Source organism: Nyctereutes procyonoides, unplaced genomic scaffold (genome assembly GCF_905146905.1).
Source record: "Nyctereutes procyonoides isolate TBG_1078 unplaced genomic scaffold, NYPRO_anot_genome, whole genome shotgun sequence".
Lineage (NCBI taxonomy): Eukaryota > Metazoa > Chordata > Mammalia > Carnivora > Canidae > Nyctereutes > Nyctereutes procyonoides.
In genome coordinates, this window is record NW_026575136.1 from 35,499,807 (window position 1) to 35,522,339 (window position 22,533).

At 36.6% G+C, this 22,533-nt stretch overlaps 1 protein-coding gene across 3 annotated transcripts in view; it reads left to right on the plus strand.

Annotated features, from left to right (window-relative positions):
• Positions 1-22,533, plus strand: part of LOC129495406 (zinc finger protein 407-like) — a 448,575-nt gene that overhangs the window by 76,334 nt on the left and 349,708 nt on the right. The window lies entirely within an intron of this gene.

Genomic DNA, 22,533 nt, shown 5'->3' on the forward strand with positions numbered 1-22,533 from the left:
TGCTTTAATACTTCTTAGGAAACATTTTTATTTTTTCCAGTGTCCTTTGCTTTCTAGAGTAGCCCAGTATTTATTTATTTATGTATGTATGTATGTATGTATGTATGTATGTGTATATGAGTGTGTGGGGGTGTGCTTGCGAGCAGGGGGAGGGGCAGGAGGGGAGAGAGAGAATCTCAAGCAGATGCCATGCTGAGCATGGAGCCCAATGCCTGGCTCCATTTCATGACCCTGAGATCATGGCCTGAGACACTTAACTCATGGAGCCACCCAAACACTGCAGTCCAGTATTTTAGATGAGTTCTGATTCTTGTGAGTGCCAGACCCTTCCTTGTACTACTGCATGTACAGATTGAGATCTTTTCACATTGAAAGTGTTTTAGACTCTTTTCCTACATGCGTATCTTTCTTATTTAAAACATTTTCATTCATGATATGTAGTTCAGAAAATCAGGGGAAAAGTGAAGGGGGTTTCTTCGGTCCCCAAAGAATTTTCTTCAGAACTGATAAACACACTTTCTCCTCATAATAGAGGATGAAAGTGCGTGTTATATGTGGTGTATTCTGTTTGACATTCGAATATAATTCACTTTATTATTATTATTTTATTTTGGGCAAATGTAAGAAGTGATAGCTGAAGTTAGTTTAAAATCAAATTTACAACTTGGAGTTGGTGCCGTTTCTTTCTTAGATTGATAGTCTTGAAAGGAATCTGAAGCCCCAGACCTATTATAATTCTTAGTGTTTACCCCACCACCCTGGCTGTTTTTATTTATAAAACTTCTATTAAAAACATGAAATATAATATTCATCTTAAGTTAAATATTATAAGAACCAAAGTGTTTGTGCTTATTTATTGTCAACACTAGAGATTTAAAATCTAAGCACTCAGTGGTTTTCAGGCAGTGCTTACCTTTTTTTTTTTTTTAATGATTTCAGGTGGTCACAACATAAACATAGTTAAGAGAATTTAAGTCTTAACCTCAGTGCAAATCAAAAGACATGCACGATTGATTCTGTTTTTCATGCTGCTCTTGACCCTGGACACAAATGTGAAGAGACAGTGTGCCTGGTCCTGTGGGGTGCACACACAGAAACCCAGGTGAACCAGTAACTCCAGCACAGCATCGGCCCTGGGACAGGGGTGGACCCAGGGCTCTGACCCCAGAGCAGAGGGCAGGAGGATGGCCTGGGAACCAGCAGCACAGAGGCGTCAGCACCTCTCTCCTTGTTCTTTCTTGTTTTTGTTTTTTTTGCTTATTTTTTTTCATTATGAAATGTATTGTAAATATATCTCATATGCCCGGAGATCCCTGGGTGGCTCGGCGGTTTGGTGCCTGCCTTCGGCCCAGGGTGCGGTCCTGGGGTCCTGGGATCGAGTCCCGCGTCGGGCTCCTGGCATGGAGCCTGCTTCTCCCTCTGCCTGTGTCTCTGCCTCTCTCTCTCTCTCTCTCTCTATCATGAATAAATAAATAAAATCTAAAAAAATATATATATATACCTCATATGCCCTCTGGATATTCAAATTATAAATCTTTCATGTGTTTGGGGTGTTGTATCATAAACCTCACATTTATATTATGTTGTATATATTTTCTTACAATGTCAGATGCATTCTGAGGAAACGTGCGGCATATGACATCATCAGAACAGCTTTACTCCTCTTTAAAGATTCCCATCCTGGAGATAATTTGTTCATGGTTTGTCAAATAAGAATTCCCACTTTCCATGGTGAGAAATATTACTACCATATATATGAAATGCTTTGAAATTTCCCATTTTTACAATTGGCAGGTTTTTTTTTTTTAACAAGAGTAATCAGATAATGACGCACTTAATGCTTCAGAACCTTAGAGTAAGTAAAAAACACTTTTTTTTTTAAGATTTTATTTTATTTATTCATGAGAGGCACAGAGAGAGAGAGGCAGAGACACAGGCAGAGGTAGAAGCAGGCTCCATGCAGGGAGCCCAACATGGGACTTGATCCCGGGTCTCCAGGATCACACCCCAGGCCGAAGGCGGCGCCAAACCGCTGGGCCATAGGGGCTGCCCCACAAACATTTAAAAGGACATAAGTTGAACATATTTCAAGGACATAGAATGAACTTCCTTAAATAAGAATTGCGTATAGCCATATCAGTTGCTGAAAATATTTGAACTTCTTATGTTGCCACACCCACCCAGAGAGGAAATGTACCTAGATTGGGTCCCCCAGCTGTCCTCACTATTTGAAGTAGTGAAAATATTCTTCCCAAGTTTGTTGTATGATAGATGAGAACACTGATGTTTTATGACAGGAGGAGGAAGGTATATTTTTAAATTAAAAAATACATTTGCATTTGTGGAAGTCCTCAATTATTGAAGGAGGAGTCAGGTGCATTAAAGATTCTTAGGTGGGACCTAACTTAACACAAAGCAAGTAGGTATCCAAAGTGCCCATTGACCTACCTCTTTACTTTGAGAAGCGAGGTCAGAAAGGAGATGGATAAGTATTCCTGAAGATCTTTAGAGCAGGACACAGGTGGTCTTCCTTTCCTTACAGAATTCTTAAGACATGGGATGACTTCATTTAGCTTCAGAGAAGTGGATCTGCCTCACTCTTTCTGTCAATGGGATAAGTTGATCACTTCCTTTTTTTTTTTTTTTTTTTTTTAAGCATGGTCATACAGCTCTGGAATTACTTGGCTTGATGTTTCTAGCCTAGTACAGTTTTGTAAGGTGTTTTAGGAAGCTGATAACTGGAAATGATCAGAGCCCCCTTTTTTGGTCAGAACTTATTGCAACTGAGAATTTGGTTATTATGATTCTATCTTGGACTCTAGCCAAGTTGGCTTCTTATTTGATGTAATATAAGAGCTTCATAATATCCTGTAGTCACATATATTACAATGACTACACTGTTTTTCTATCTAAAGTTCTGGTAGTGTTTTTTTTTTTTTTTTTTCTCACAGTTTTAAAAGACAAGTTTACTCTTTTTTCTAATGGCACTTACTAGAAAAATCTCTTGTGGATTGACTTGGTCAACTTTTGTCTTGACAGGAGCATTTTACAACTTGGTGATCTGTGCTCTGTTACTGTGTCATAATAATGATGGCTGTTGTGTATGTATACCCTATGTGTTTGAGTGTACATTCATGTTTGTAGGAAATATATGGTGAGTTCTTTTTCAGAATTTTGAGTGGGTGGGCTCTAATATTTGCTTCTGCTTGTTGATTGGTCAGCTTTTGTTAGCATGTCCTTGCTAAACTACTGGTTTGCTTTCTGAAGATGTAATTGTAACCAGGTGTGTAAGGTCAGGGTAGAAAGCAGTTTTATGGAGCTTTTGTTCTAATAGCATATAACAAATCACTGGAAATGTGAGTCATCAGCAAAAGGCACTTTATAAAGCAAAAGGTGGAAAAATGTGCAGCATTGCAAATTTTGCAGGGCAAAAGTATTTATTGCTGTCAGAAACTGAAGTTTTTGAATTAGTTTATTTATTTATTTATTGCAATTAGAATATCTTATTTGGTTTATAGGATTCCGTTTAATTTTTCATAGAAATAGGATTATTCTGGGACAAGTATTAGATCTGATATTAAGCATTTAAAACTAACAGTTATCATTTGCTGTGGGATGATTTGTGTTTGGTTTCTTTGACTAAACAGAGAATAAGAAAGGTTTGAATTTTTTTTTTCCTCTGAAGAACACTTATGTCTGTATTTTGAGATACTATGCAGTGCTTCTTTTATTCTCTTGCACTATTCTTATTTTAAAGCCAAATCTAATAGTGGGCTGTTGGCTTTGTCTCATTCCTCTTAGTGAATGAGTTGTGTTTGCAAAACATACAAAGTATTTTTTGCTTGAATACAGCATTTATGATTTATGGCCAACATGTATGTAGCCCTGATTTTCTATTGAGAATGATCCTTATTGTCTTTGTGTACTAACTCAGTGCAGAAGCACTTGTCTGTTTTGAGCTAAACCAGACCTCTTGTAAAAAGAATCAAATTATTTCATCATGTTGAAAATGAAAAGCTATAATTACTTGTAATTAGACTTCAGAATTTTTGAAAATTGAGGAATTCTTTTCCAGAGGTTTAAGATCACTCCAAATCAGTGCCTTTGGAAAATAGGAAATAATTTTCTGTTCAATTTGAAATTGATTTAATTTATGCCTTTGACAGCTATTTTGCTTTGATATTTTTGTAGTGGAAATCATAGAACTGTGGTGATTAGTGCTGTAACGTTTTGTAATATCATACACTAGTTTGTTCAAAACTTGGTCTCCTGCTTTTAACAAGTTTCTGTAAAATCTGGATTATAAAAGATGCTAAGTAATTATTTTTGAGCCCCATAGATGAATAGTACATGAGGAGTTTTGTAGATTTTTTCAGAGGTTTCTAAAGTTTCTAAAAGAAAAAAGTGAGGACTGTGTTTTTCCAGAGTAACAGCTTTTTTTCCTTAAGATATTGGGAAATTTGTATATGCTTCTGTAATTTGTTTAAAAAGAGCTTCAAGATAAAAGCATTTTTTCTCAGTGTATTTAACTTCTAATGTTAAATTTCAAAAGAAATATAAAAACTTTTTACTAATCTTATTGCTTAATTCTTACATATATAAAAAGATGAATACTTATTTATTGAAAATACTCTGGATAAATTTGACTTATTTCGTATCTACTGTTTAGTATTACCAAACTGCTCAGTAGCTTTCAGTTTTCAGAACAGTTCAGTAAGGAAAGAATTTTGCTCTCCAGAGAGTTTTCTTGAGAATCTGCATATCACAAACTGAGTATTTTATTGTGTAAATGGCATCATTTTTGCATAATTTGGAAAACAACAACTCCTTTGGACCAAGTTTAATCATAGTTCATAGAACCTGGAGAGGAGCTAAGTTTACTGGAAGCTTCTGTAGATTGTAAAGGTGGCTTCTTTGTTTAAGGAGTTAGCTTAAAGTGAGTTCTAACTTTTATTATCTAGTAATTTTACCTTTTGAAGCTCCCTAAGAAATCCCCCACCAATGAGTCAGAACTCAGCAGATGGTGTCCCTTCCTGTAATAGTTACGGCCTTTGGAGCATGTGTGCTGGACTATAAATCTGTGTTTCCTTGCCACTTCATTTAATTGGGATGTTGAAAAAACTGATCACCTTAAACATATTCATTGCTTGCTTGCTTTCTTCTTCCTTTTTTTTTTGTTTTTTTTTGTTTTTTTGGTTAAATGTAAAGTCAGTATGTCACCGATCATATATTTTTCACTGTAAAAATAATTTTAAACTTGTTGTAGCTTAGAATTTTTTTAGCTGTTTTTCTTCAAATTAGGCATTTATAATATAAGTCACAGTTGTAATGGTAGCAGAAAGATTATTATTGCTGTTATAATTGCCTATTGCCCTTTTAAAGGAATATGGAGTATAACATATTCTGATATCAAGGCTTTAGTAAGAGGAATTCAGAACTGAGGTCTTAATCCATGGGTATTAAAACACCCATAGGAAGAGATGTGATCAGCTCTGTGTTCAGAATATATACGATAAAGGAGGAAAGACGATCCACTGGAAGAAAGACAGTCTCTTCAATAAATGGTGCTGGGAAAATTGGACATCCACATGCAGAAGAATGAAACTGGACCACTCTCTTGCACCATACACAAAGATAAACTCAAAATAGATGAAAGATCTAAATGTGAGACAAGATTCCATCAAAATCCCAGAGGAGAACTCAGGCAACACCCTTTTTGAACACAGTAACCGGAGAAGGACAAACAGTGTATGTTCTCATTCATTTGGGGAATATGAATAATAGTGAAAGGGAATATAAGGGAAGGGAGAAGAAATGTGTGAGAAATATCAGAAAGGGAGACAGAACATAAAGACTTCTAACTCTGGGAAATGAACTAGGGGTGGGTGGAGGGGGAGGAGGGCGGGGGGTGGGGGTGAATGGGTGACGGGCACTGAGGGGTACACTTGACGGGATGAGCACTGGGTGTTATTCTGTATGTTGGTAAACTGAACACCAATAAAATTAATTTATAAAATTAAAAAAAAAAAAAGAATCCAGCTGTTCCTAGTCTGTGGTGGCTGTGGATCCATGTCCCCGATCTCCTTGATTACTGCCTTAGTCCCTGGCAGGTCTCTCCCTTCTTCTGCTGCCTCTGGTCTGTTCTCAGCTCTGTAGCCATTTTGATCCTTTGGAAACATACTTAGTTTGTGTCACACCTCTGCCTAGCATGTTTTCTGAGTCACTGCTGCTCCCTCCATGGTCTCGGACCCCATGTCTCTCTGGGTGCACCTACCTCCTCTGGCACCCTACCTGGCTTATTCTGCTCCTTGCCATGCTGGCTTCTTTTTTGTCTTGAATATGTAGAGCATGCTGTCTCCTATGTTTGAGCCATACTAGGGGGACTCACTGAAATGTTCTTCACCCATGTACCTGTTTGGGTGATACCATCACCTCCTCTGAGACCATCCCCAAATGCCACCTTCTCAGTGACCTACCCTGCTTACCCTGTTTACTACCTCACACTACCTCAGCTTGGTCCTCCTGGCTTCCCTTATTCTAGTCTGCTCTTCGGCTTAGCACTGATCATATTGTAACTTAATCCTTAATTTATTTGTCCTGTTTGTTGTTTGTTATGTTTTGTAATCTGACTCTCCTTAGGGCAAGGATCCTTGGATTTTGTTTATTTACCGGTTTCCAAAGGCATCTTGAAAGGTGCCTTGTAAAAATCCTTTCAATTTTTTTCTGCCAAGTGGGTCGTGTGTAGATATGGACACAATGCAGACAAACAGACTAGCCTTCCAATCACTGGGCTGCACTTAGTTTTTCCTTGCTTCCTTGAATTTTGACTTTTTTTAGACTGTTAACTTAGGTTCTTCTTATACTTCTATAGTCTTAAACTTTCTGGGAAATCTGGGTACAGAATTCTTTCCCTTAATAGTCTTTGGTCTTCTCCAAGTCAATATATAAACCAAATCCAGTATCATATTCTCTGAAATCTTCTGTTATCTTATCTGTTATAAGTTTCCCAGTTTATACTAAATGTGTGACCTGCTTACTCATGGTGGAAACTTTGTGAACCCCTGTAACTCTGGTGCTTCTGCCACCCAGCATGAGGTTATGTTTACCCATGTTTTCTTTCTTTTTTTTAAAAGATTCATTCATTCATTCATTCATTCATTCATTCATTCATTCATGAGAGACACAGGCAGAGGGAGAAGCGGGCTCCATGCAGGGAGCCCAACGCAGGACTCGATCACGGGTCTCCAGGATCACACAGGCGGGCTGCAGGCGGCGCTAAACCGCTGTGCCACCGGGGCTGCCCTTACCCATGTTTTCTGTAAACTTTTTATCACATTGGGCCATTTCCTTTGCTACTGCCCAAGATCAGGTCTTTATGATCCTATCCTGGCCTGTTCTATTTTCTTCCTCTTTTCCTTCTTTCCTTCCCGATCCAATCTGTCCACTATATTGTTACAAGATGTAAAACCCTAATTCTGTTTTCATTCCTAATTCGTACCCAATTCTATCTCATTTTTATTGGAAAATCTGTCATGGTTCTTCATAACTTGTGAAGTTAAAAACAATGGACATGGACATGGAATTAAGTCTGTGACACAATCTAGCACTAGCACTTTACTATATAAAAGAGCTATAAACCCTTGTTATAGATGTTCAGTGAGAGAAGAGTTCCATGATAGGATGTTTGCAAAATGGTGAGTTAAAAGTTTTTTAACAATGTAAATGTGTAAAATATGCCATTTAAAAAATAATTATTGAAACTGATTAGGTGGTAGCACTCTTGTAAACACTGAGGATACATTAGTGAGTAAGTCAGACAAACTCATCAGCTCCCATGGAGTTTGCAATTGAGTGGGACATACAATGAGAAGGATGAAAATGAAAACATGTAGTACCTGGAATGGTGGTGTGCCTTCAGGAGGAAGAACCTCAGGAGGGAGGGAGCGGGTCAGAAGTGTTGAGGGCAAGAGTGTCTGGCTGTGCTCAGCCTAATAGAAGGTCATGAAGGAAGGCTTTGTATTAAGGGCCACCTAGGACTGAAGAGATTCATTGTATTACCCTTTTAATAGTTTTGGAAATCAGGGAGAAATAGTGAGTTATATGTGTTTCTTTGCCTTATGAAAAATTGTGGCATTATATAAGACATTAAACAGAAAGATAATTCAAGGTACTATTAAAGCAATATCTATATATGTCTCTTTGTAAATTAGTGCTAATGGTCAGTATAACTCAGACTATTTTAGATTTGGAATTCTACTTGCATTCATTTATTACAAAGTCAATACTCAGTTTAAAAATTAAAAAGATTAGTAATTATATAAGGTTTCAAAGAAAAGTACTAATGTTATGATCCACCTAACATCATATGGTTTCAGAAATGTCATGAAAATGATTCTTTTACCTTATATTTATAGTGCATAGATAGCTTATTCTTCTTACCACTGTTAATTAATACTTTTATAGTAATTATAGAATACTTTAAATATACATTATTCTTCTGAATTTAAAAGATCAGGCTTTTAAACAAATTAATTTCGAAGGATATTACAACTGACCTGGACTTTCATAAATTCTTAATAATTTTTTTTTAAAAGACCATCAGAAATAATCTTTTAGAAAACATTTGTTTCTCTGTGAATTCCACAAAATTCCACATGGCTTCTCAACATCTTTACTCTTCAAGTTTAGTTACACCCTTGGAGGTCATTGTCTTACATGAAGAAGTGATTGCCCTTGAAAATACATGTATTAGAAGCTTTTTTTCTCAGTTATATGATGTGAAACAGAATGTGATGCTCACTAGTCAAAAGAACACACAACAAATAAATGGCAAGTAGAGGTACATCATCAGATATGATGTGCAGAGTTCAAAATATCTCACTGACTCTGTTGAAATGGTGACTCACAAGTGTGAATGGGAGCATTTCAGCTCTGAGGTAAATTTCTTACAGCTTAATAGTAACCCTGATAATGAAGTGGGAAGCAGTTCAAAATGCTATCAGTGAAAATAAGGAAAAGTTGGGGGTGTGGTAGAATGGATGAGCTGTGTGCTATGGTGTGGATACACCACAGTTTGTGTATACGTTCCCAAGGTGAGGGATATATGGAATGTTTCCAGTGTTTGGAGATTATGAACAAATGGGATAGAAATCTCATTGCTGTAAATATCTGGGAATGGGATTGCAAGGTCCTATGGTGTGCGTTTAGTTTTCTAAGAAACTGCTAAATGGTTTTCCAGACCGGCTTTACCATGTTGCATTACCATTAGAATGTTCCTTTTATCCTTATTAGCACTTCGTATTGTCAGATTTTTTGTTTTAGCCAATCTGTTAAATTTCTGTGTTTAGTATCTGATTGTAGTTTTAATTTGTATTTCCTTCCTGACTAATTACATTGAGCATCTTTTCATGTGCTTATTTGCTGTTAGTATTCTTTGGTGAAGTGTTACATCTTTTCCCCAATTTACTAATTTGGGTTGTTTATTTTCTTATTATTGAATTTGGGGCTACTCTATATTCTGAATGTAAGTCATTTATCAAATATATGTTTTGTAGATATTTTTGTGGTTTGTGTTTTCATTCTCTTCCCAGTTTTATTTAAACAGCAGAAATTCTTAATTTGATGAAATCCAATTGATCAACATTTTCTTTTATGGTTTATGCTTTTAACTTTGTGTCTGAAAACTCATTGCCAAACCTAAGGTCATGCAGATTTTCTATTTTTTTTAATAGAAAGTTTTTATAGACATTTTAGGTTTTACATTAAGATCTGTGAACTGTTTTGAGTTAAATTTTTCTTAATATTTTGTGAAGTATGGATTGCATTCCTTTTTGCATGCAGTTATTCAGTTAGCTTTTTGCATTGAGTCTTTTGAAGACTGGAGAGAATTGACGTCTTCACATTATTGAATCTTCCTACCATCTATGAATGCAATCCATATTCATATTTATTTAGGCCTTTCATTTTTTATCAATGTTTTGCAGTTTCTAGAATACGGGTCTTACATGTACTTGTTAGGTTTACATACAGGTATTTTGTTTTTCTTGGTCCTCTTGTAAATGATACTTTAAAGCAGTTCTAATTTTCAGTAGTTAATTGCTGCTGTATAGGATTATGTGTCAGGTGACCCCTATCTAATGATGTATTAGTTCTAGTAGTCTTTTTAAAGTCTTTGTACTAATATTTGATAGTATATTGTTATTTTTGTTTTCTTGCCAAGAGTCATTGGAGTGTCATCCCATCCCTTTGCACTGCAGATACAGTCATTGAGAGTCAGACTGGAAAAGTGATTGCTTTACAGTTTTTGACTAGTTAGTGGCGATATGAAGCAATGGTCCAATTTTCTTTTTTTTTTTTAATTTTTTTTTTTAATTTTTATTTATTTATGATAGTCACAGAGAGAGAAAGCGAGAGAGGCAGAGACATAGGCAGAGGGAGAAGCAGGCTCCATGCACCGGGAGCCCGATGTGGGATTCGATCCCGGGTCTCCAGGATCGCGCCCTGGGCCAAAGGCAGGCGCCAAACCACTGCGCCACCCAGGGATCCCTGGTCCAATTTTCTTGACTCTGGTTCATAAACTCAACATTTTGTATGTGTGTGTGCGTGCTTGAGGTTGTAGTGTGATTTTTACAAATTCCGAAGCAGTGTTGTCATTTAATTAGGTCACATGGATTGTCATTTACCATGTGATCCAGAATAGAAAGCTTCCACCTCAAGAGTTCCTTTCTTGCCTGCTTTCCTAAGGAGCTGAAGTTGCCTATGTCAAAAGGAAAATATCTTACAAAGGAAGCATAAATCATTATGTTGTTCTGACCTTAATATTCTTTAGTTTTTCAGAGATGTGGTATTTGTAGGTTGTGATGGCAGATAACAGCTGGGGGCTTGAGAGATAGGGCAGGACAGGTTCAGGTATAAGTGGGCCCAGGTGGGATGCTGCCATGGTGGGAACCTCATCCAGATGTCATCGTGAGGACATGGGGCACCAAGCTGTGAGAGCAGTATAGTGAAATGTAGAAATAGGCACCAAAAGGACATACTGTGAAAAACCTAACCTGGCTTCATGATATTTATGCCTAGTTTATCTCTGAAAAACAAGTTGTTTGATTGTCAAACACTTGTAATATATCTTGGATCAATATTTCTCAATAGAAATACTGGTTAATTATGTTAAAATTAAAAAAAAAATTCCCCTGTGTATAATAGCATAAATAGTTTCCTTGTTAAATTATGTTGCCTGCCTTCTTTCAGAGAAATTTTAGATGCCATAGACCTTTAATAGAGGATTCATGGATAAACAATTCTTTTTACAAAGAAACATGTATAAAAACAAACAAGGTTAGAAAAATGTAATTAACTCCATGATATCTTGAGATCTTAAGGAAAATAATATTAAAACAATCAACACTACTCACCTCATTAGAATTAAAAGAGAAAACAAGAGGATGTTATCCAACATGAACAGTTTTATTTAGTGTTCATGATTTTGCCAAGAAATTTAAAACTTGGCTTTTTAGGCTTTAGGACATTTGATATTACATATTATGAATTTTGAAAATCAGAAAGAATGTTAGGGAAAGAATCTATACCTCTGAGATTTTGAAGTATTTGTAATTTTTTTTTTTTTTTTTTTGGCAGGAGATGAAATGGGACATAGTACATTTGTAGAAGAATTCCCTGTTTTGGACATTATTTATTTTAGCTGGCATTTCATTAATATTTTGGTCTATTGCCAAGAGATTAGGGCATGTTGGTATTTATTTATTTACTTTGATCATCCAATCACATTTTGATTTACTCTGATTTTTATATATTTATTATTTTAAAAGATTTTATGTATTTATTTGAGAGAGATAGAGAAAGAGGTGAGAGAGAGAGAGAGAGAGAGAGAGAGAGAGAGCATGTGTGCAAGAGGGTCAGACAGGGAAGGAGACGGAAAAGGAGAGACTCTTCAGCCGATTCCACAATGAGCGTACAGCCCAACTTGGGGCTTAGTCTCACCACCCTGAAATCATGACCTAAGCTGAAACCAAGAGTTGGATGCTTAATTGACTAAGCCACCCAGCTGCTCCTGATTTTCATTTTGATTTGGAATTTAACTCTTGATTTGCAGTTAGAGCTGTTTTAGTTTATAATTATATGTTAAAGAGAAATATTTTAATTAAAAATTATATTTGTACTCAAAACTATTTGTATCTGTTCATCTTTTAGATACTTAAAAACAATTTTTAAAACTAATATTAAACCTCTTTCCACACTGGCTATTTCAGGATGAAAAGCTGAACTTTTTAATTAAAAATTTAAAAAGTGTCTTTTTTTAAACTTTATTTTCCCATTGATATAGTCAATATTTAGTCTTTTATAAGCAATATTCTTTATGCTGTTATAGATCTTTCTTTTTATAGCTGAATACCTATATTTTCACAGCACTTCATAGTTTCTGATCTCTGTAGCCAAAAAATTTGCCAATTTTTTTTCACTTCATTGCCTTTCCTCTGTTCATCTTAAATTTCATTGATTTCTACTTTTTTTTTTTTGTTTGCTTGTTTTTGTTTCTTCCACTATAGGTTTTGGTTTGCTGTTCTTTTTCTAGTTTTTTAGGACAGAAGTGTGGATTGATTTTAGGCTTTGAGGAGAAGCCTCAAAGTGCATTGTAAAAGTGCAAAATTCCTTATAAGCCCTGCTTTACTGACATCTCAGATTTTTTTCTTGCTGTTTTAGTGTTGTAATTTTTGATTGAATATTTGATGTCACCTGTAGATCAATAAAGACTGAAGTAAAGAATACTTGTACCTAGGAACAGGTGTACCTTTTCTTCAGTCAAGGTGTTTGTATTGGGGCTCTGTTCAGCCTCCTCAGGAGTTGAACTATTTTGGATCTTGGTATTGTTACTTCTGTGGACCACATTTATTACATTCCTCTTAGTGATGGGCTGTGCTTGCCTTTGGCTTAGCGTGGGAGCTGGTGTTCTAGAGGTTTCTTCAGTGTTCATGGTTCACCCTCAGCCTTCACCAGGCCCCACGTGCCTGTGTCTCAGAGGGGTTTCCCTCCATGCTCCTGCCCTTTCTCCAGGGCCTGGGGGCTGTTGGGGTGGCTATGCTAGGCTGATAGTTGAAGTAGGGCAGCTCTGTGTTGTGTGGATCATGCTTTAGCCCCAGGAAGGCCTGGAGTGCCCAATCCTCATGCGTGGGGATTCTTCTTAGTCCCTGCCCCTTCTCCTCATAGCAGTTTTACTTGATTTTGTGTCCTTTTTGGTCTTGTTGGGAGTTCTCTGCTTCTTCCCCTGCAGGAGCCACATCTCAGAGTAGGGGGTGCTTTCTTCTCCCCTTCCCCAGTAGTAGTGAGTCTTTTCCCGTGTTCTGGAATTAAGAGGGGTTCCTACCTCTCCCCCAGGGGCAGTGGATGTGGCCTGTACTCCTTGCTAGAAGCAGTGTGTCTTTGCTTTTGCTATGGGCCAATGGTGTTTGCTGCCACTGCCTAGCTTGTTGAGGCTTTTGTTTGATGGGAGACAAATGCCTAGGGAAGCAGACTGGGACCTGTTCAGTGCCTATTCTCCAGCAGCTGCTGACCATCCTGCTGCTCATGCCTGTACCACCCAGCTAGATTCTCTTCAGTCTCTGGACTTGCCCTTGTCTTCCTCATGAACACTGTGGAGGTTTGATAGAGTAGCTTGTAATGGAGTGCCATGTACTCTTGTGTCTGGGCCTGCAGCTGTTTCAAACTGATACACTTGCTCACTCATGGCCTTTAACAGTTTATTAAAGTCCTGGCTGATTTTTATTCTGTCTGCTTGTATAGTGGCCTCCCCTTCCAATGCCCAGGGTGAAGTGTATGTGCATTCCTTCTCCACTTCGAGGGCCTTGCCCTCATTTGGCTGTCTTCTGACCTCAGCTTTCTGATAGGCTCAAGGAAAAGTTACAATTTTATGGATTATCAGACTTTTCCCCATTGTTAGTTTGAGACCAGTGCAGCTTTCTGTATTTTAATTTAAAATATTTTTCAATTTTTCTTGCCATTTTTCTTTTTCTTTCCTATATTATTTAGAAGCATGTTTAATTACCAAACATTTGTGGGTTCCTCAATTCCATTGTAAGGATACATTCTGTGTGATTGACTTCTTTTAAATTTATGGAGAATTGTTTTATGGCCCATCATGATTGATTTTGGTAAATATTCAACATTTTCTTGAAAGTAATTCTTTTTTGTTGTTCTCAGGTGAAGTATTATGTAAATTGAGTCCAGTTGGTCAATAGTGTTATCTTGTCTATCCTTGCTTGTTCTGTCACTGAGAGTAAGTGTTAGAGTCTCAACCTGTTAGTGCGGGGTTTATGTGTAACTGCCTTGAATTCTGTCACACTGTGCATCAGGTATTTAGAAGCTCTGTTATTAGGTGCATCTACATTTAGGATTGTTATATTTTCTTGTTGAAGTGATCCTTTGATCACTTTGAAATGATCTTTCCTGTGTTTAATACTCCTTGTCTTGAAGTATTTTTGTTTTTCTTTCTCTAACTGCAGCCACTCTAGCTGCCTTGTGCTTAGTGTTCGCATGGTGTATATTTCTTAAAGCCTTTTGCTTTCACCTGATTTTCATTAATCTATTTAATGTCCTTTGTTGTATTATTGTTGGGTCTTGCATTTTTTTTCCCTGAGAATATCTTTCTTAACTAAAATCTGCCATCCTGTTTTTTCTTTGTCTCATATATTCTTTGCTCCTTTTTCCTGCTTTTATCTGCTTTTGGTTTGGGTATTTGTAGGGGTCAGTTTGACCTCCACTGTTGGCTTTTTGGCTAAATCATTTTGCTCTGTTATTTTAGTGATTGCTCCAGAGTTTACATTGTGGTTCTTTAAGTCCAAATAGTAATACAGTATTTAATGTAAAGTAGAAGTACCTTATACCAGTATGTTTTTACTCACGGTTTACTTTTTTTTTTGCTATTATTGCCATACATTTAATTTTTATGTTAAAAATGCTATAAAATCTTGGAAGTAATTTTCATTTAAATAAAATCTATTATAGGCATCCATATTTATAATTTCTAGTGCTTTTCATTCTTTTGTTTATTTATTTATTTAGTTTTTACATCCCTTTGTTTAAATCCACAGTTCTGACCTGTATGGTTTTCTTTCTACCAGAATAATTTCCTTTTTTATGGTATGTGTTTGCAGTGATTAATTTTCTCAGCTTTTATGTGTCTGACAATCATTATTTTGTCTTTATTTTTGAAGAAAGATTTTATTAAATATAGAATTCTAGGTTGAGAGTTTTAATTTTCTTTAATGCATTCTGTCATTATCCTCTGTCCCCTGTTATTTCTGATGAAAAATCTTTTTGTTCCTCTAGATATAGATAATTATTTCTTCACTTTGAACATTTTATTGTTTTTAAATTTTATATTTGTTTGTTGAGAAAGAGCTTGAGCTGGGGTGGGGAGAGTGGGGGATGGTGCTGAGGAAGAGGGTGAGAGAGAATCCTCAGCAGCCTCTGTGTTGAGTGCCTGACTTGGGCTCGATCTCATGACCCCGGACATCATGACCTAAGCTGAAATCAAGAGTGGGTTGATTAACCTCCTGAGCCAACCAGGTGCCCCTAATACTTTTTTTTTTTTTTAAATTACTTCTAAGCAATTATATTTTGATGTATCTTAGTATGTTTTTTGTTTATCCTGCTTGGGATCTGTTACATTTCTTTGATCTGTGAATGAATTTTTTTCCCCCAAATTCAGAAAATTTCAGGTCATTATTTCTTCACTTTTTTTTTTTTTCCTGTTTTGTCCCTTCTCTCTTGGCATTTCAGTCATATATATGTTAGCCTCTTTGATATTGTCTGACAGATTGCCGAATTTATTTGCAGATGTTTTTTTAATCCTCTAGTCTTCTCATTTTAAAAAAGGTTTTTCTTTAAATTTACTTGCATGTTTTAATAGCTATTTTAAAGAATGTACTTGCTAAGTCTATCACTGTAATCTTTGGGTTTATCTGTACTAACTTACTTGCTCTTTCTGTTTTCAGGTTCCTTTTCATTGCTTCTTTGCATGTCTAGTAATTTTGACTGGATGTTGGATATTGTACATTTTAGGTTATTTTGTGATTTATCTTGTAGTAGTATTCCTTTAAATAATGTTGGACTTACTTCTGACAGTCATCTGAGTTACTTGAGAATCATCTTGGTTCTTTGCGGACCTCACTCATGGGCAAGGTTAAGCCAATGTTAAGGTATGCCTTTTTTGTGTCTCCAATGCTTCTGCTGTTCTCACTCAGAACCTGAAGATTTCCATACTTCATGTGATTGCTGGGAATTGTTTAGCTGATAGCTCTGTTTTTTGCTTTTTTCCAACCTCAAGGAATTTCATTTGATTCATGCTTAGCTTAGTGGTCAGCCAGGGATCCACAGAATTCCTATTAAGAGTTTTGGAGCTATTTCTTGGGGCAACTTTCTTCTCACATGTGCTTCCTTGAACATCAGATTCCACTGGTTCATCTCTGTCTCCTGTAGTATGTGATACTTTTAAGTGTTCTATTTGGGTCCCTGCCCTGTGGTCATGAGGTTGCTGCTTGGGATACTTCCAGTATTGTCTTAGATCCAATCTCCTTTGCTTTCCTTCTCTGGGCTGACAGTTCCTATTCTATGTGTTGTTCAATTTCTGAAAATCATAGTTTGCTATATGTTTTTCCCAGTGTTCTAGTTGTTTACAGTAGGTCCTAGTTACTCTACCACGGCTGGAATGTTAATTGTTTACTTTATAATTCTTGAACCTGTATCAATCTGAAAATTTTTTTAAAGATATGTTTATTTATTTATTTGACAGACTGAGAGAGATCACAAGTAGGCAGAGTGGCAGGGAGAGGGAGTGGGAGAAGCAGGCTTGGGGCTTGATCCCAGGATCTGGGAACATGACCTGAACTGAAAGCAGACGCTTAACTGACTGAGCCACCCAGGCGCCCCTGAATTTCTGTTTGATAATGAAAAGCATGTATTTTTAGAAACTTTTAGAATTACACCATTCTTATGTATAATGCCATTTCATATATATATATATATATATATATATATATATATATATATATATATTTTAAGGAACACATGACATCAATGGATCTGGTGCTGTTATTTCCACTTTACAGAAGGTGGAACTGTGATAGTTAAGGAAACTATAGGAATTTGGTTTTTGGTCTACAGTTTATATAAGCAAATGTAATTTCCTTTTGAGGTTGTTTTTTACTCTTTTTAAAAAAAGTTGTGGAAGTCTGAGTCATAGTTATTTGTCCTCTTGAAGCTACTATTGATTCTCTTTGTTTTCCGTATTTGTCAGATTGCTTATAAAGGTTGTTCTGGGATAGGGGATTTGGAAGGGTTAGAAAACAAGTTTAGATATTAATATAATTGCAGAAATTTGATTTTTTGACTGTTTTAACATCTGTGCCCTGTTTTTGTGGGAAATATCTCATTAATTCTTGGTGGATGAATCCCCTGTTTCTTTGCTTTGGTCTTCAAGATGCAAATATGTGAGCGATTGGGGCAAGGGATAAAATCTGAAACATTGATGATGCTGTCCTGGCTAAAGTGTACCTGTTACAATAGAGCTTTTATATCTTTTGTTTCTTTATTTTTCCAAGGGTGTTTTTCAGGCTTGGTACTCTTTTTCTGATTAGTCTATCTTTTTTATAGCCCCTGATGTCTTTTTTCTTCTTTCTTTTGATTGTCCTATCCCAATTTGCTTTGTATTCCTTAAGCCTTAGAACTCCAAGTGCTAGAAGGAATGTCTGACTTGGAACTAGGATCAGTATTTATTTAGTTATATATACTTAATAAGATTTCTCTTAGCCATCTCAAAAACATCCTAATTTTTTCCCTTCTTTCCCTATAGTTTTGTGCTAAATATGTTCATCTTTTCTCACTTTACAGTTATTCTCCTAATTTATAAAATGGAGATGATAACTTTGAGTATCTAGTTTGATGGCTTATTTTTACAAACATGCAAAATATATGTACACACACATATGTGAATGCAGTGTAGTGTTATTTTTATGGGAATGAGAAGGGAAGGTGATCTTCCACTTAGAATCTCCTGTGCCTGTGAGTTCATTTGGTTATTTGGTGGCACAGAGCGACAGAGGGTGTTGAAGGATGAATGAAATGATGTAGATCTCTGGCCCGTGAGGATGCCTGTCCACAAGTAGTCATCCTGACTTTGGTGGGGCATATCTATTGGAGCATGGATGTGAATGGATATGGCTAAGAAGGGATCTGCTCAGGGCGGGGATGTATTTCTCCTTCACAGCCCACTTTCCTGACCTGCTACTTCAACAAACCTCTTAATTAATGCCCTTCTTTTAAAAACAACCAATTCCCCCCCCCCCCATTCTTCCAAATAACATTATTGTATAAACTCAAATAATGACCAGATGCATAATTTTGGACATGAAAGATCCTGTCCTCTGGAGGAAACCGCTCTAATATCAGTGACTTGTCTTTGTGACAGTGGTGGCGTGCATGTTCTAGCTAATGCCGGAAAGGTCCTCAGGGAGAGAAAATCACTGAGTGGATGCTCATCTCTTATTTTGAGCAGTTACTCTAGTATAGCTCTGCTTAGAGCTGTGAAGCCATTGATCTTAACAGGCTTTTGTGGAACTTTTCTTGGCAATTCTGTTTCCACAGAGAAAGCACACAAATACATGGTAGGGATGTGTGTCTGTATGCCTTTAATTGTATCAAAACTGGCAGCAGTGAGCAAGAGGTTTTGTGATGTGCTAGTGATGTGCAAACAGGTCCCCAGTGTTCTTGTCTCCCGGTAAGGGTGGCCGCAAACTTGTATAGGCCCTCTTGGTAATTTGGAGGTGGGGCATGATTTTGCAAGCATTCTTCAGACTCTTTTTGTTAATTTTCCTTTATTGACATTCTTTTCTAATTCCATCATATTGAGGCTATATAACACATAAAAACCAAATAAAGGCACAGTTAAAACTTATATTGAATGAAATGATAACCTACAAGAGTTTATTAAAATATGCTTTAAAATTTTTTTTAAAAAGGTCTGCAGATGATGAGACATTACAGTCTGTTAACGGCTGCTACTTTGGAGAGCTTTGTCTTCAGAGGCAGCTAAAAGGGAGAGCCTTGCAGTAGAGCATTTGCTGTAATAATAACTTTAAAGATTTAATTGGACCTCTATCCAAACTCATAAGTTGACATGGAAGTTAGCATTTCCCTCATCGCCTTCTTGGATCCTTCTCTATTCTCATTAGCTTTTCCAATTTCTATTAGGTGGGCAATGTTGTATATCACCCTCTACTCTGGTGAGGACACTCTGTATCCTTTGGCACATATGCTGGGATGAGTCCCCATAGTTTCCATTGGAAAATCAAATACAAATTAGCTTTTAATATGGAGTATGATATCCCAAAAAATCTTCATTATTTTTAACTAAAATCCAAAGGAATTCTTTGCAGAGGAGATGATGTGGTTTTACTTTTGTGTTCGACTCTTTAGTTTTTTAAGCACTATCTTCGAGCTTAAATTATTTAAGTATTAATGCTAAACTCAAATGGCCTCCTTTTTTTCTTAAGACCATGAATTGTTACGATTGTTTTCACATTTGAGATTATCGAAAAGTCATATAATACATGGCACTGTCATATATTCATGGCATAGAATTATTTTATATATACCATGTTTAGTGGCCAACATATAAGCAGAAAGCACATCTTGAGAAAAAAGCTGCTTAATTAAAAATTAAACGATAAACTAAAAGTTAAATTATGCAAAACTAATAAGCTACATTTCCAAAACCAACAATTAATACACTACACTATATTCAGGAAAGATGCTTGCATTTTAACATTTGTTTTATGTTAGAATTGCAGTTTGCAGTGTGTGCTATTTTGGAACATTTATTTTGAAGAGCTCAGCATGTCTGAATTAAGGCGTAAATCAATGGTCTAAGATTTTTAATGGTTATAGAATTTATCATAGATTAAAATCCTTGATAAAACAGCTACAGTGGAAAAAATGTCCAATTTCTTTTCAGTTAGTACTAACTTCATAGCATATTTGATTACATTTATTTGTTCCAATGTACAGGTCAGTAGTGCAGAAATTCACTCAATTGACAAAGTCCTAAAGCAGTCTGTTATTTTTTTGACCAGAATTTTCCCCCTTATTTGTGTGTAATGGATGCAGGACTACAATAATGACAATTACTAAAGTTTTGAACTGTAGGAACTTTCTACAAATTGATATTAAGTAAAACTAAGGATATTTAAGTTTAAGAAAACATGATCCATTTAAAAAATTATGTGACTCTACAAAAACAGATCTTTAAGTATATGTTCCATTTTAAATAAGCTGGATGTATTAATACCCAGATTTACAAATAGCACAACTGCATTCACCATTTGTTTCTCCCCTGTTGTTCATGGTTTTTATGCTTGTGCTTGATGTTTGTATGTTTTAGACTGAGCAGGCACCTCTTTGAAAGGAGTTCTCCATATAATTAGGTATGGAAGCAGAGCTTTCCTAGGTCCATCCATCTGCCTGGTGGTCTGTGCCCTAGACATTATCATGTAACCGGTGTTAGACTCTTTGCAGGGCACTCAGCATAAAAAGAAGGATAGAGCTGTTTGAACTTTTGCCGCAAGAATGTTCAGTTTTGGTGCGAAGAGCCATAAATTGATAATCCTAAAATAGTATGGTAAGATTATTCGTGAAACATGCTGGAGGTTTTGTGAGGCCACAGAGGGGGCCTGATTAGCAGGTTGGGTTATAAATTGGGAAAGAGTATGCTCCCCTCTCCTTTAATACTGTTGTCCCTCATTTGTTGCCCCAGGCACACAAACAGGTAATACACACTGGCATTTATAGAGGGGTGCCATCACTGCGCAAAAGGCATTGGGAAGGTTTGGATCCATTGCGTTGGCAATGCTCCTTCTATAAAGAGGTGCTCCTAGTTGAGTGATGGTGCAAGCCTGCTGTCTGTACCCTTACAGCACATCCCTCCCCTTTCCTGCACCACCCCCTCCAGGACTACAGCTGGGTTCAGTTTCAAGTGTTTTCTGTGTTGCACCACAAAGGTGAGACGGGATGTTTCAACCCACGCTGAAGTGTATGTGAAGCACTAAGCAAAGAAGCCTTTAAGAGATATTGCTGGTCAAGTGTGCCTTGTGTCCTGAAGGTGTTGTTGCTACTCTCATTATTATGACTTTTTTTTTTTTTTGTCAAAGATTAAAGTCCAATGTGTTACTAAAGAAAAATGTTGCAGGGTTGGGGGGGGTCTCAGGTCCATTACCAGAAGGATGGTTGTATGTGAGAGCTCGGAGTGGTCTTAGTGATACCTGAACTTTGTCTAAGGAATTTTGGACAGTTTTGAGATTTTAAAAATGTCTCCTGGTACCCAACTACAGGTGAGCAGTTTGATTTGTTGGTAAAGTAGTGGAGAAAAAAGTTGTTTCATGCTATTTAGGGAAGCTCCTAAGAATATGGGAGGTCCTCTAGTAAATGCTTTTTGAGAGTCCTTACCACCCAGCATGCCTCTTTGGATCCTTAACTTGTTAGATTTGTATAAATCTAAGCAGGCATTTTTTAGTTGTTAGATAGGTTTTTATGGAGTAGTTTTCCCTTTTTTGTGGGAATTTTCACAGTGAAAATATTAAAAGGTATATAAGTCACATTTTAAATAACAAATCTTGTAGTGCAACACAAATTTTCTAACATCATACTATACTTATTTTATTCACAGACTAGAGGTAATTTGTGAGAGTTGGTGCTCTTGAGAGAAAATTATATGCATATGCTCCTCTTAGTAAATTAAAGTCACCCCTAAAATGTGAGTTTATATTATTTAAATTCTCATTGCCATCATCATTTACAATAAAATTAGTTTCTATAGCATAACTATTGTTATCACACTTAAAAATATACTGAATATGTCAAAGCTTTAAACTCAGGTATACTTTACAATCCATTTCCTAAAGACATTTAGGGAGTAAAATATGGTTTTTGAGTGAGTATATTTTGTTCTATTTTGTGGGGTTTACTAAGTTTAATATGCCTTTGTTTACTAAGTCCTCAAATCATCTTTGTAAAGTAAATTTTTAAATAAATTATATAGCGCATCTAAATTTGAAGGCTTTCCTTCTGCTTTCTTGAGATAAATGTTCTAGATAAAATTCATCTAATGAGTTTACCATGAACAGTTTCTACACTGCCACATCTTTGGCATTTTCTTCAGGTCAGGGTTGTCTGTATCACTCTCTGAGATGTGGGAAATGCTGAACACATGCTTTTGGTGAGGGGTGTCAGAAGTGTGATGTCACTGCATGGGGATGTCACTGTGTGGGGCATCAGCCTGTGTCAGTGTCCCCCCATCAAGGGTGCGTGGAGATAATTGTGTGGTTTGACTCTCTCCGACTCTCCCCTGAATCCTTACCTTGCCCTTGCTCCCAGACCAGAACTGTCTTCCCCTAAAGGCCATTCTTTTCAGCTTTACCTTCTCCTTCAAAATGGTGAGCTGTTTCTGTGATGAAAGAGGACATGTGGTCC